The sequence below is a fragment of the Pelmatolapia mariae genome, linkage group LG23, assembly GCF_036321145.2.
Source record: "Pelmatolapia mariae isolate MD_Pm_ZW linkage group LG23, Pm_UMD_F_2, whole genome shotgun sequence".
Classification (NCBI taxonomy): Eukaryota; Metazoa; Chordata; class Actinopteri; order Cichliformes; family Cichlidae; genus Pelmatolapia; species Pelmatolapia mariae.
The window spans coordinates 28,880,575-28,892,851 of record NC_086246.1 but is presented as its reverse complement, the minus strand read 5'-3'; the positions used below and the strand labels follow the sequence as shown (position 1 = coordinate 28,892,851).

Genomic DNA, 12,277 nt, shown 5'->3' with positions numbered 1-12,277 from the left:
TCACCTATCGACCCTAACATTAGAAGACAAACACCATGTATTGTTTTGTGGCAAATTTCTTCTTAAAGCAATTTTTGTAAGTCAACAGAGGACTTTTTTTCCCCACTATGTTGAAGTAATTTCTTGTAAACACACATTTCTCTTGTGTTCTTAACAGTTCTTCCACCCTCTTTTTTGGTATATTAGACAAAAAAAAGGGGTCGGTTTAGTGTGCTCTGTTTCACTCCCCGTTGAAGGTATGGGTTGGAGTTTGTTCAAAAAACAGCCATGCCACTATACTTGAAGCATTTTCATTTTCATTAGGAAACACAGTGCTGTTTTCATATTTTAGTCTACTAAAGTATGACTTTGTTAGTTTCTCCAGCCACATTGTTCATCAGCTGAACTGCATAGGTGGCTTCTGATCAGTAGGAGCTTCCAAGAGTTGGCTTTCATTGGTACAGCTTGAAGTAATTTCTTGTAAACACACATTTCTCTTGTGTTCTTAACAGTTCTTCCACCCTCTATTTTGGTATATTAGACAAAAAAAAAGGGGTCGGTTTAGGCACAAGTTGTAGGCCGGTTAGCTCAGCTGGTCAGAGCGTGGTGCTAATAATGACAAAGTCATGGGTTCAATCCCCATACTGGCCATTCCAGCAGCCATCCAAGGTGCTGTCTCATGGTAGACTGTGGTTTTTGTTTTGTGGGATCCAAGATAAAAACCTCTGCCAACTTCCACGTGGCAGATCGGGCCACGTAAGCTTTATGACCTCCATTGGCAGATGATACTCTGGCTCAGTGGGTGGATCCACTGTGCATGTGGCAGGTAGGACTACGTTTTTAAGAGCGTGATACATGGGAGAAATGCTGTGGCATGCACTTATTTCAAGCAACAATCAATTATTTCAAGCAACAATCAAGCAATATCCACCAGCCACGTGACCAACCCAACACCAGCAGTTGGCTCAAACAGACTCCAACGAACGTTCGTGAAAAGTGGGAACTTCTGCCAGACCACGTGGCCTAACGGACAAGGCGTCTGACTTCGGATCAGAAGATTGAGGGTTCGAGTCCCTTCGTGGTTGGTTGTGCGTCCTTGGGGAGCAGGCATGCGTTCCCAGTTTGTTCACAGCAGGCCGACCTCGGATCCTTTATGTCATCCAAAATTGCTACGCTGTTGTCAATTTCATGTCCTTCAACTCTACGAGTTCTCAAACGAGGCTCGAATGGCCAGGTTGGGGACTGAAGCCATGAACTTGGCTCGAGCCAGGCTCGAGTCATCTTGGCTTAGAAGCAACCGTAGAAAGTCAATAACATGCCATGACCTCAAGCGACACGGGTGAAAAAATCACAACTTGGAAGCATGCTGTTGGCGGAACTCCACCTGGAAAAGATCCAGTGTGCTCTGTTTCACTCCCCGTTGAAGGTATGTGTTGGAGTTTGTTCAAAAAACAGCCATGCCACTATACTTGAAGCATTTTCATTTTCATTAGGAAGCACAGTGCTGTTTTCATATTTTAGTCTACTAAAGTATGACTTTGTTAGTTTCTCCAGCCACATTGTTCATCAGCTGAACTGCATAGGTGGCTTCTGATCAGTAGGAGCTTCCAAGAGTTGGCTTTCATTGGTACAGCTTGAAGTAATTTCTTGTAAACACACATTTCTCTTGTGTTCTTAACTGTTCTTCCACCCTCTATTTTGGTATATTAGACAAAAAAAAAGGGGTCGGTTCACACACATGCTGTAGGCCGGTTAGCTCAGCTGGTCAAAGCGTGGTGCTAATAACGCCAAGGTCATGGGTTCAATCCCCATACTGGCCATTCCAGCAGCCATCCAAGGTGCTGTCTCATGATAGACTGTGGATTTGTTTTGGTGGGATCCAAGAAAAAACCTCTGCTAAGTTCCAGGTGAGTGATGTACGCAACTACAAATGACAGCAAACCACAAAATTCACTGACACATGACACGCTAATAAATACATTACATGCTTAGCTACATTCTCCAAATCACTTTTCCAGCTACTTTCTGGATAAATCACTCATTTCCAAAGTCTGACACAGCATACTGCATCAAAAACTGCTGCTTTATATCCTCACCTATCGACCCTAACATTAGAAGACAAACACCATGTATTGTTTTGTGGCAAATTTCTTCTTAAAGCATTTTTTGTAAGTCAACAGAGGACTTTTTTTTCCCACTATGTTGAAGTAATTTCTTGTAAACACACATTTCTCTTGTGTTCTTAACAGTTCTTCCACCCTCTTTTTTGGTATATTAGACAAAAAAAAGGGGTCGGTTTAGGCACAAGTTGTAGGCCGGTTAGCTCAGCTGGTCAGAGCGTGGTGCTAATAACGCCAAGGTCATGGGTTCAATCCCCATACTGGCCATTCCAGCAGCCATCCAAGGTGCTGTCTCATGATAGACTGTGGATTTGTTTTGGTGGGATCCAAGAAAAAACCTCTGCCAAGTTCCAGGTGAGTGATGTACGCAACTACAAATGACAGCAAACCACAAAATTCACTGACACATGACAGATAAGATAAGATAAGATGACCTTTATTAGTCCCACACGTGGGAAATTAGTTTTGTCACAGCAGGAAGTGGACAGTGCAAAAGTTATGAAGGACAATTAGAACAAAATAAAATAAGAATATATACAGTACACAACTGTACAGAATAGAATAAAAATAGAATACTATATACAGTAGAATAAAATAGAATAAAATATACAATAGGATAAAAATAGAATACAAATGCTATATACAACAGAGTGAAAAATACAACGGTGCCAGAAAGATTATTGCACATTTGTGTTATTGCACATTTGTGGATGTGTGTGTATGATCAGTTAAAGTCTTTGTTGTGGAGTCTGACAGCAGTGGGGAGGAAAGACCTGCGAAATCTCTCCGTCCCACACCGTGGGTGCCGCAGTCTCCCACTGAAGGAGCTGCTCAGTGCTGTCACAGTCTCATGCATGGGGTGGGAGATGGGGTGGGACACGCTAATAAATACATTACATGCTTAGCTACATTCTCCAAATCACTTTTCCAGCTACTTTCTGGATAAATCACTCATTTCCAAAGTCTGACACAGCATACTGCATCAAAAACTGCTGCTTTATATCCTCACCTATCGACCCTAACATTAGAAGACAAACACCATGTATTGTTTTGTGGCAAATTTCTTCTTAAAGCAATTTTTGTAAGTCAACAGAGGACTTTTTTTCCCCACTATGTTGAAGTAATTTCTTGTAAACACACATTTCTCTTGTGTTCTTAACAGTTCTTCCACCCTCTTTTTTGGTATATTAGACAAAAAAAAGGGGTCGGTTTAGTGTGCTCTGTTTCACTCCCCGTTGAAGGTATGGGTTGGAGTTTGTTCAAAAAACAGCCATGCCACTATACTTGAAGCATTTTCATTTTCATTAGGAAACACAGTGCTGTTTTCATATTTTAGTCTACTAAAGTATGACTTTGTTAGTTTCTCCAGCCACATTGTTCATCAGCTGAACTGCATAGGTGGCTTCTGATCAGTAGGAGCTTCCAAGAGTTGGCTTTCATTGGTACAGCTTGAAGTAATTTCTTGTAAACACACATTTCTCTTGTGTTCTTAACAGTTCTTCCACCCTCTTTTTTGGTATATTAGACAAAAAAAAAGGGGTCGGTTTAGGCACAAGCTGTAGGCCGGTTAGCTCAGCTGGTCAGAGCGTGGTGCTAATAACGCCAAAGTCATGGGTTCAATCCCCATACTGGCCATTCCAGCAGCCATCCAAGGTGCTGTCTCATGGTAGACTGTGGTTTTTGTTTTGTGGGATCCAAGATAAAAACCTCTGCCAACTTCCACGTGGCAGATCGGGCCACGTAAGCTTTATGACCTCCATTGGCAGATGATACTCTGGCTCAGTGGGTGGATCCACTGTGCATGTGGCAGGTAGGACTACGTTTTTAAGAGCGTGATACATGGGAGAAATGCTGTGGCATGCACTTATTTCAAGCAACAATCAATTATTTCAAGCAACAATCAAGCAATATCCACCAGCCACGTGACCAACCCAACACCAGCAGTTGGCTCAAACAGACTCCAACGAACGTTCGTGAAAAGTGGGAACTTCTGCCAGACCACGTGGCCTAACGGACAAGGCGTCTGACTTCGGATCAGAAGATTGAGGGTTCGAGTCCCTTCGTGGTTGGTTGTGCGTCCTTGGGGAGCAGGCATGCGTTCCCAGTTTGTTCACAGCAGGCCGACCTCGGATCCTTTATGTCATCCAAAATTGCTACGCTGTTGTCAATTTCATGTCCTTCAACTCTACGAGTTCTCAAACGAGGCTCGAATGGCCAGGTTGGGGACTGAAGCCATGAACTTGGCTCGAGCCAGGCTCGAGTCATCTTGGCTTAGAAGCAACCGTAGAAAGTCAATAACATGCCATGACCTCAAGCGACACGGGTGAAAAAATCACAACTTGGAAGCATGCTGTTGGCGGAACTCCACCTGGAAAAGATCCAGTGTGCTCTGTTTCACTCCCCGTTGAAGGTATGTGTTGGAGTTTGTTCAAAAAACAGCCATGCCACTATACTTGAAGCATTTTCATTTTCATTAGGAAGCACAGTGCTGTTTTCATATTTTAGTCTACTAAAGTATGACTTTGTTAGTTTCTCCAGCCACATTGTTCATCAGCTGAACTGCATAGGTGGCTTCTGATCAGTAGGAGCTTCCAAGAGTTGGCTTTCATTGGTACAGCTTGAAGTAATTTCTTGTAAACACACATTTCTCTTGTGTTCTTAACTGTTCTTCCACCCTCTATTTTGGTATATTAGACAAAAAAAAAGGGGTCGGTTCACACACATGCTGTAGGCCGGTTAGCTCAGCTGGTCAAAGCGTGGTGCTAATAACGCCAAGGTCATGGGTTCAATCCCCATACTGGCCATTCCAGCAGCCATCCAAGGTGCTGTCTCATGATAGACTGTGGATTTGTTTTGGTGGGATCCAAGAAAAAACCTCTGCTAAGTTCCAGGTGAGTGATGTACGCAACTACAAATGACAGCAAACCACAAAATTCACTGACACATGACACGCTAATAAATACATTACATGCTTAGCTACATTCTCCAAATCACTTTTCCAGCTACTTTCTGGATAAATCACTCATTTCCAAAGTCTGACACAGCATACTGCATCAAAAACTGCTGCTTTATATCCTCACCTATCGACCCTAACATTAGAAGACAAACACCATGTATTGTTTTGTGGCAAATTTCTTCTTAAAGCATTTTTTGTAAGTCAACAGAGGACTTTTTTTTCCCACTATGTTGAAGTAATTTCTTGTAAACACACATTTCTCTTGTGTTCTTAACAGTTCTTCCACCCTCTTTTTTGGTATATTAGACAAAAAAAAGGGGTCGGTTTAGGCACAAGTTGTAGGCCGGTTAGCTCAGCTGGTCAGAGCGTGGTGCTAATAACGCCAAGGTCATGGGTTCAATCCCCATACTGGCCATTCCAGCAGCCATCCAAGGTGCTGTCTCATGATAGACTGTGGATTTGTTTTGGTGGGATCCAAGAAAAAACCTCTGCCAAGTTCCAGGTGAGTGATGTACGCATCTACAAATGACAGCAAACCACAAAATTCACTGACACATGACAGATAAGATAAGATAAGATGACCTTTATTAGTCCCACACGTGGGAAATTAGTTTTGTCACAGCAGGAAGTGGACAGTGCAAAAGTTATGAAGGACAATTAGAACAAAATAAAATAAGAATATATACAGTACACAACTGTACAGAATAGAATAAAAATAGAATACTATATACAGTAGAATAAAATAGAATAAAATATACAATAGGATAAAAATAGAATACAAATGCTATATACAACAGAGTGAAAAATACAACGGTGCCAGAAAGATTATTGCACATTTGTGTTATTGCACATTTGTGGATGTGTGTGTATGATCAGTTAAAGTCTTTGTTGTGGAGTCTGACAGCAGTGGGGAGGAAAGACCTGCGAAATCTCTCCGTCCCACACCGTGGGTGCCGCAGTCTCCCACTGAAGGAGCTGCTCAGTGCTGTCACAGTCTCATGCATGGGGTGGGAGATGGGGTGGGACACGCTAATAAATACATTACATGCTTAGCTACATTCTCCAAATCACTTTTCCAGCTACTTTCTGGATAAATCACTCATTTCCAAAGTCTGACACAGCATACTGCATCAAAAACTGCTGCTTTATATCCTCACCTATCGACCCTAACATTAGAAGACAAACACCATGTATTGTTTTGTGGCAAATTTCTTCTTAAAGCAATTTTTGTAAGTCAACAGAGGACTTTTTTTCCCCACTATGTTGAAGTAATTTCTTGTAAACACACATTTCTCTTGTGTTCTTAACAGTTCTTCCACCCTCTTTTTTGGTATATTAGACAAAAAAAAGGGGTCGGTTTAGTGTGCTCTGTTTCACTCCCCGTTGAAGGTATGGGTTGGAGTTTGTTCAAAAAACAGCCATGCCACTATACTTGAAGCATTTTCATTTTCATTAGGAAACACAGTGCTGTTTTCATATTTTAGTCTACTAAAGTATGACTTTGTTAGTTTCTCCAGCCACATTGTTCATCAGCTGAACTGCATAGGTGGCTTCTGATCAGTAGGAGCTTCCAAGAGTTGGCTTTCATTGGTACAGCTTGAAGTAATTTCTTGTAAACACACATTTCTCTTGTGTTCTTAACAGTTCTTCCACCCTCTATTTTGGTATATTAGACAAAAAAAAAGGGGTCGGTTTAGGCACAAGTTGTAGGCCGGTTAGCTCAGCTGGTCAGAGCGTGGTGCTAATAATGACAAAGTCATGGGTTCAATCCCCATACTGGCCATTCCAGCAGCCATCCAAGGTGCTGTCTCATGGTAGACTGTGGTTTTTGTTTTGTGGGATCCAAGATAAAAACCTCTGCCAACTTCCACGTGGCAGATCGGGCCACGTAAGCTTTATGACCTCCATTGGCAGATGATACTCTGGCTCAGTGGGTGGATCCACTGTGCATGTGGCAGGTAGGACTACGTTTTTAAGAGCGTGATACATGGGAGAAATGCTGTGGCATGCACTTATTTCAAGCAACAATCAATTATTTCAAGCAACAATCAAGCAATATCCACCAGCCACGTGACCAACCCAACACCAGCAGTTGGCTCAAACAGACTCCAACGAACGTTCGTGAAAAGTGGGAACTTCTGCCAGACCACGTGGCCTAACGGACAAGGCGTCTGACTTCGGATCAGAAGATTGAGGGTTCGAGTCCCTTCGTGGTTGGTTGTGCGTCCTTGGGGAGCAGGCATGCGTTCCCAGTTTGTTCACAGCAGGCCGACCTCGGATCCTTTATGTCATCCAAAATTGCTACGCTGTTGTCAATTTCATGTCCTTCAACTCTACGAGTTCTCAAACGAGGCTCGAATGGCCAGGTTGGGGACTGAAGCCATGAACTTGGCTCGAGCCAGGCTCGAGTCATCTTGGCTTAGAAGCAACCGTAGAAAGTCAATAACATGCCATGACCTCAAGCGACACGGGTGAAAAAATCACAACTTGGAAGCATGCTGTTGGCGGAACTCCACCTGGAAAAGATCCAGTGTGCTCTGTTTCACTCCCCGTTGAAGGTATGTGTTGGAGTTTGTTCAAAAAACAGCCATGCCACTATACTTGAAGCATTTTCATTTTCATTAGGAAGCACAGTGCTGTTTTCATATTTTAGTCTACTAAAGTATGACTTTGTTAGTTTCTCCAGCCACATTGTTCATCAGCTGAACTGCATAGGTGGCTTCTGATCAGTAGGAGCTTCCAAGAGTTGGCTTTCATTGGTACAGCTTGAAGTAATTTCTTGTAAACACACATTTCTCTTGTGTTCTTAACTGTTCTTCCACCCTCTATTTTGGTATATTAGACAAAAAAAAAGGGGTCGGTTCACACACATGCTGTAGGCCGGTTAGCTCAGCTGGTCAAAGCGTGGTGCTAATAACGCCAAGGTCATGGGTTCAATCCCCATACTGGCCATTCCAGCAGCCATCCAAGGTGCTGTCTCATGATAGACTGTGGATTTGTTTTGGTGGGATCCAAGAAAAAACCTCTGCTAAGTTCCAGGTGAGTGATGTACGCAACTACAAATGACAGCAAACCACAAAATTCACTGACACATGACACGCTAATAAATACATTACATGCTTAGCTACATTCTCCAAATCACTTTTCCAGCTACTTTCTGGATAAATCACTCATTTCCAAAGTCTGACACAGCATACTGCATCAAAAACTGCTGCTTTATATCCTCACCTATCGACCCTAACATTAGAAGACAAACACCATGTATTGTTTTGTGGCAAATTTCTTCTTAAAGCATTTTTTGTAAGTCAACAGAGGACTTTTTTTTCCCACTATGTTGAAGTAATTTCTTGTAAACACACATTTCTCTTGTGTTCTTAACAGTTCTTCCACCCTCTTTTTTGGTATATTAGACAAAAAAAAGGGGTCGGTTTAGGCACAAGTTGTAGGCCGGTTAGCTCAGCTGGTCAGAGCGTGGTGCTAATAACGCCAAGGTCATGGGTTCAATCCCCATACTGGCCATTCCAGCAGCCATCCAAGGTGCTGTCTCATGATAGACTGTGGATTTGTTTTGGTGGGATCCAAGAAAAAACCTCTGCCAAGTTCCAGGTGAGTGATGTACGCAACTACAAATGACAGCAAACCACAAAATTCACTGACACATGACAGATAAGATAAGATAAGATGACCTTTATTAGTCCCACACGTGGGAAATTAGTTTTGTCACAGCAGGAAGTGGACAGTGCAAAAGTTATGAAGGACAATTAGAACAAAATAAAATAAGAATATATACAGTACACAACTGTACAGAATAGAATAAAAATAGAATACTATATACAGTAGAATAAAATAGAATAAAATATACAATAGGATAAAAATAGAATACAAATGCTATATACAACAGAGTGAAAAATACAACGGTGCCAGAAAGATTATTGCACATTTGTGTTATTGCACATTTGTGGATGTGTGTGTATGATCAGTTAAAGTCTTTGTTGTGGAGTCTGACAGCAGTGGGGAGGAAAGACCTGCGAAATCTCTCCGTCCCACACCGTGGGTGCCGCAGTCTCCCACTGAAGGAGCTGCTCAGTGCTGTCACAGTCTCATGCATGGGGTGGGAGATGGGGTGGGACACGCTAATAAATACATTACATGCTTAGCTACATTCTCCAAATCACTTTTCCAGCTACTTTCTGGATAAATCACTCATTTCCAAAGTCTGACACAGCATACTGCATCAAAAACTGCTGCTTTATATCCTCACCTATCGACCCTAACATTAGAAGACAAACACCATGTATTGTTTTGTGGCAAATTTCTTCTTAAAGCATTTTTTGTAAGTCAACAGAGGACTTTTTTTTCCCACTATGTTGAAGTAATTTCTTGTAAACACACATTTCTCTTGTGTTCTTAACAGTTCTTCCACCCTCTTTTTTGGTATATTAGACAAAAAAAAGGGGTCGGTTTAGTGTGCTCTGTTTCACTCCCCGTTGAAGGTATGGGTTGGAGTTTGTTCAAAAAACAGCCATGCCACTATACTTGAAGCATTTTCATTTTCATTAGGAAACACAGTGCTGTTTTCATATTTTAGTCTACTAAAGTATGACTTTGTTAGTTTCTCCAGCCACATTGTTCATCAGCTGAACTGCATAGGTGGCTTCTGATCAGTAGGAGCTTCCAAGAGTTGGCTTTCATTGGTACAGCTTGAAGTAATTTCTTGTAAACACACATTTCTCTTGTGTTCTTAACAGTTCTTCCACCCTCTTTTTTGGTATATTAGACAAAAAAAAAGGGGTCGGTTTAGGCATAAGTTGTAGGCCGGTTAGCTCAGCTGGTCAGAGCGTGGTGCTAATAACGCCAAAGTCATGGGTTCAATCCCCATACTGGCCATTCCAGCAGCCATCCAAGGTGCTGTCTCATGGTAGACTGTGGTTTTTGTTTTGTGGGATCCAAGATAAAAACCTCTGCCAACTTCCACGTGGCAGATCGGGTCACGTAAGCTTTATGACCTCCATTGGCAGATGATACTCTGGCTCAGTGGGTGGATCCACTGTGCATGTGGCAGGTAGGACTACGTTTTTAAGAGCGTGATACATGGGAGAAATGCTGTGGCATGCACTTATTTCAAGCAACAATCAATTATTTCAAGCAACAATCAAGCAATATCCACCAGCCACGTGACCAACCCAACACCAGCAGTTGGCTCAAACAGACTCCAACGAACGTTCGTGAAAAGTGGGAACTTCTGCCAGACCACGTGGCCTAACGGACAAGGCGTCTGACTTCGGATCAGAAGATTGAGGGTTCGAGTCCCTTCGTGGTTGGTTGTGCGTCCTTGGGGAGCAGGCATGCGTTCCCAGTTTGTTCACAGCAGGCCGACCTCGGATCCTTTATGTCATCCAAAATTGCTACGCTGTTGTCAATTTCATGTCCTTCAACTCTACGAGTTCTCAAACGAGGCTCGAATGGCCAGGTTGGGGACTGAAGCCATGAACTTGGCTCGAGTCATCTTGGCTTAGAAGCAACCGTAGAAAGTCAATAACATGCCATGACCTCAAGCGACACGGGTGAAAAAATCACAACTTGGAAGCATGCTGTTGGCGGAACTCCACCTGGAAAAGATCCAGTGTGCTCTGTTTCACTCCCCGTTGAAGGTATGTGTTGGAGTTTGTTCAAAAAACAGCCATGCCACTATACTTGAAGCATTTTCATTTTCATTAGGAAGCACAGTGCTGTTTTCATATTTTAGTCTACTAAAGTATGACTTTGTTAGTTTCTCCAGCCACATTGTTCATCAGCTGAACTGCATAGGTGGCTTCTGATCAGTAGGAGCTTCCAAGAGTTGGCTTTCATTGGTACAGCTTGAAGTAATTTCTTGTAAACACACATTTCTCTTGTGTTCTTAACTGTTCTTCCACCCTCTATTTTGGTATATTAGACAAAAAAAAAGGGGTCGGTTCACACACATGCTGTAGGCCGGTTAGCTCAGCTGGTCAAAGCGTGGTGCTAATAACGCCAAGGTCATGGGTTCAATCCCCATACTGGCCATTCCAGCAGCCATCCAAGGTGCTGTCTCATGATAGACTGTGGATTTGTTTTGGTGGGATCCAAGAAAAAACCTCTGCTAAGTTCCAGGTGAGTGATGTACGCAACTACAAATGACAGCAAACCACAAAATTCACTGACACATGACACGCTAATAAATACATTACATGCTTAGCTACATTCTCCAAATCACTTTTCCAGCTACTTTCTGGATAAATCACTCATTTCCAAAGTCTGACACAGCATACTGCATCAAAAACTGCTGCTTTATATCCTCACCTATCGACCCTAACATTAGAAGACAAACACCATGTATTGTTTTGTGGCAAATTTCTTCTTAAAGCAATTTTTGTAAGTCAACAGAGGACTTTTTTTCCCCACTATGTTGAAGTAATTTCTTGTAAACACACATTTCTCTTGTGTTCTTAACAGTTCTTCCACCCTCTTTTTTGGTATATTAGACAAAAAAAAGGGGTCGGTTTAGTGTGCTCTGTTTCACTCCCCGTTGAAGGTATGGGTTGGAGTTTGTTCAAAAAACAGCCATGCCACTATACTTGAAGCATTTTCATTTTCATTAGGAAACACAGTGCTGTTTTCATATTTTAGTCTACTAAAGTATGACTTTGTTAGTTTCTCCAGCCACATTGTTCATCAGCTGAACTGCATAGGTGGCTTCTGATCAGTAGGAGCTTCCAAGAGTTGGCTTTCATTGGTACAGCTTGAAGTAATTTCTTGTAAACACACATTTCTCTTGTGTTCTTAACAGTTCTTCCACCCTCTTTTTTGGTATATTAGACAAAAAAAAAGGGGTCGGTTTAGGCACAAGTTGTAGGCCGGTTAGCTCAGCTGGTCAGAGCGTGGTGCTAATAACGCCAAAGTCATGGGTTCAATCCCCATACTGGCCATTCCAGCAGCCATCCAAGGTGCTGTCTCATGGTAGACTGTGGTTTTTGTTTTGTGGGATCCAAGATAAAAACCTCTGCCAACTTCCATGTGGCAGATCGGGCCACGTAAGCTTTATGACCTCCATTGGCAGATGATACTCTGGCTCAGTGGGTGGATCCACTGTGCATGTGGCAGGTAGCACTACGTTTTTAAGAGCGTGATACATGGGAGAAATGCTGTGGCATGCACTTATTTCAAGCAACAATCAATTATTTCAAGCAACAATCAAGCAATA

The 12,277-nt window shown here is 42.4% G+C and overlaps 14 non-coding genes across 14 annotated transcripts; all 14 read left to right on the top strand.

Annotated features, from left to right (window-relative positions):
* Positions 1-991: 991 nt before the first annotated feature.
* Positions 992-1,064, top strand: trnar-ucg (transfer RNA arginine (anticodon UCG)). Its single transcript has one exon. It is a non-coding gene; the product is annotated as a tRNA-Arg (tRNA).
* A 661-nt stretch (positions 1,065-1,725) lies between these two features.
* On the top strand, positions 1,726-1,799 carry trnai-aau (transfer RNA isoleucine (anticodon AAU)). The gene has a single exon. It is a non-coding gene; the product is annotated as a tRNA-Ile (tRNA).
* Positions 1,800-2,292: 493 nt separating this feature from the next.
* On the top strand, positions 2,293-2,366 carry trnai-aau (transfer RNA isoleucine (anticodon AAU)). The gene has a single exon. It is a non-coding gene; the product is annotated as a tRNA-Ile (tRNA).
* Positions 2,367-3,660: 1,294 nt separating this feature from the next.
* Positions 3,661-3,734, top strand: trnai-aau (transfer RNA isoleucine (anticodon AAU)). The gene has a single exon. It is a non-coding gene; the product is annotated as a tRNA-Ile (tRNA).
* A 361-nt stretch (positions 3,735-4,095) lies between these two features.
* trnar-ucg (transfer RNA arginine (anticodon UCG)) lies at positions 4,096-4,168 on the top strand. Its single transcript has one exon. It is a non-coding gene; the product is annotated as a tRNA-Arg (tRNA).
* Positions 4,169-4,829: 661 nt separating this feature from the next.
* Positions 4,830-4,903, top strand: trnai-aau (transfer RNA isoleucine (anticodon AAU)). The gene has a single exon. It is a non-coding gene; the product is annotated as a tRNA-Ile (tRNA).
* A 493-nt stretch (positions 4,904-5,396) lies between these two features.
* On the top strand, positions 5,397-5,470 carry trnai-aau (transfer RNA isoleucine (anticodon AAU)). Its single transcript has one exon. It is a non-coding gene; the product is annotated as a tRNA-Ile (tRNA).
* Positions 5,471-7,199: 1,729 nt separating this feature from the next.
* Positions 7,200-7,272, top strand: trnar-ucg (transfer RNA arginine (anticodon UCG)). The gene has a single exon. It is a non-coding gene; the product is annotated as a tRNA-Arg (tRNA).
* A 661-nt stretch (positions 7,273-7,933) lies between these two features.
* On the top strand, positions 7,934-8,007 carry trnai-aau (transfer RNA isoleucine (anticodon AAU)). Its single transcript has one exon. It is a non-coding gene; the product is annotated as a tRNA-Ile (tRNA).
* Positions 8,008-8,500: 493 nt separating this feature from the next.
* On the top strand, positions 8,501-8,574 carry trnai-aau (transfer RNA isoleucine (anticodon AAU)). Its single transcript has one exon. It is a non-coding gene; the product is annotated as a tRNA-Ile (tRNA).
* Positions 8,575-9,868: 1,294 nt separating this feature from the next.
* trnai-aau (transfer RNA isoleucine (anticodon AAU)) lies at positions 9,869-9,942 on the top strand. Its single transcript has one exon. It is a non-coding gene; the product is annotated as a tRNA-Ile (tRNA).
* Positions 9,943-10,303: 361 nt separating this feature from the next.
* trnar-ucg (transfer RNA arginine (anticodon UCG)) lies at positions 10,304-10,376 on the top strand. Its single transcript has one exon. It is a non-coding gene; the product is annotated as a tRNA-Arg (tRNA).
* A 650-nt stretch (positions 10,377-11,026) lies between these two features.
* On the top strand, positions 11,027-11,100 carry trnai-aau (transfer RNA isoleucine (anticodon AAU)). The gene has a single exon. It is a non-coding gene; the product is annotated as a tRNA-Ile (tRNA).
* Positions 11,101-11,928: 828 nt separating this feature from the next.
* Positions 11,929-12,002, top strand: trnai-aau (transfer RNA isoleucine (anticodon AAU)). The gene has a single exon. It is a non-coding gene; the product is annotated as a tRNA-Ile (tRNA).
* The last annotated feature ends 275 nt before the right edge of the window (positions 12,003-12,277 follow it).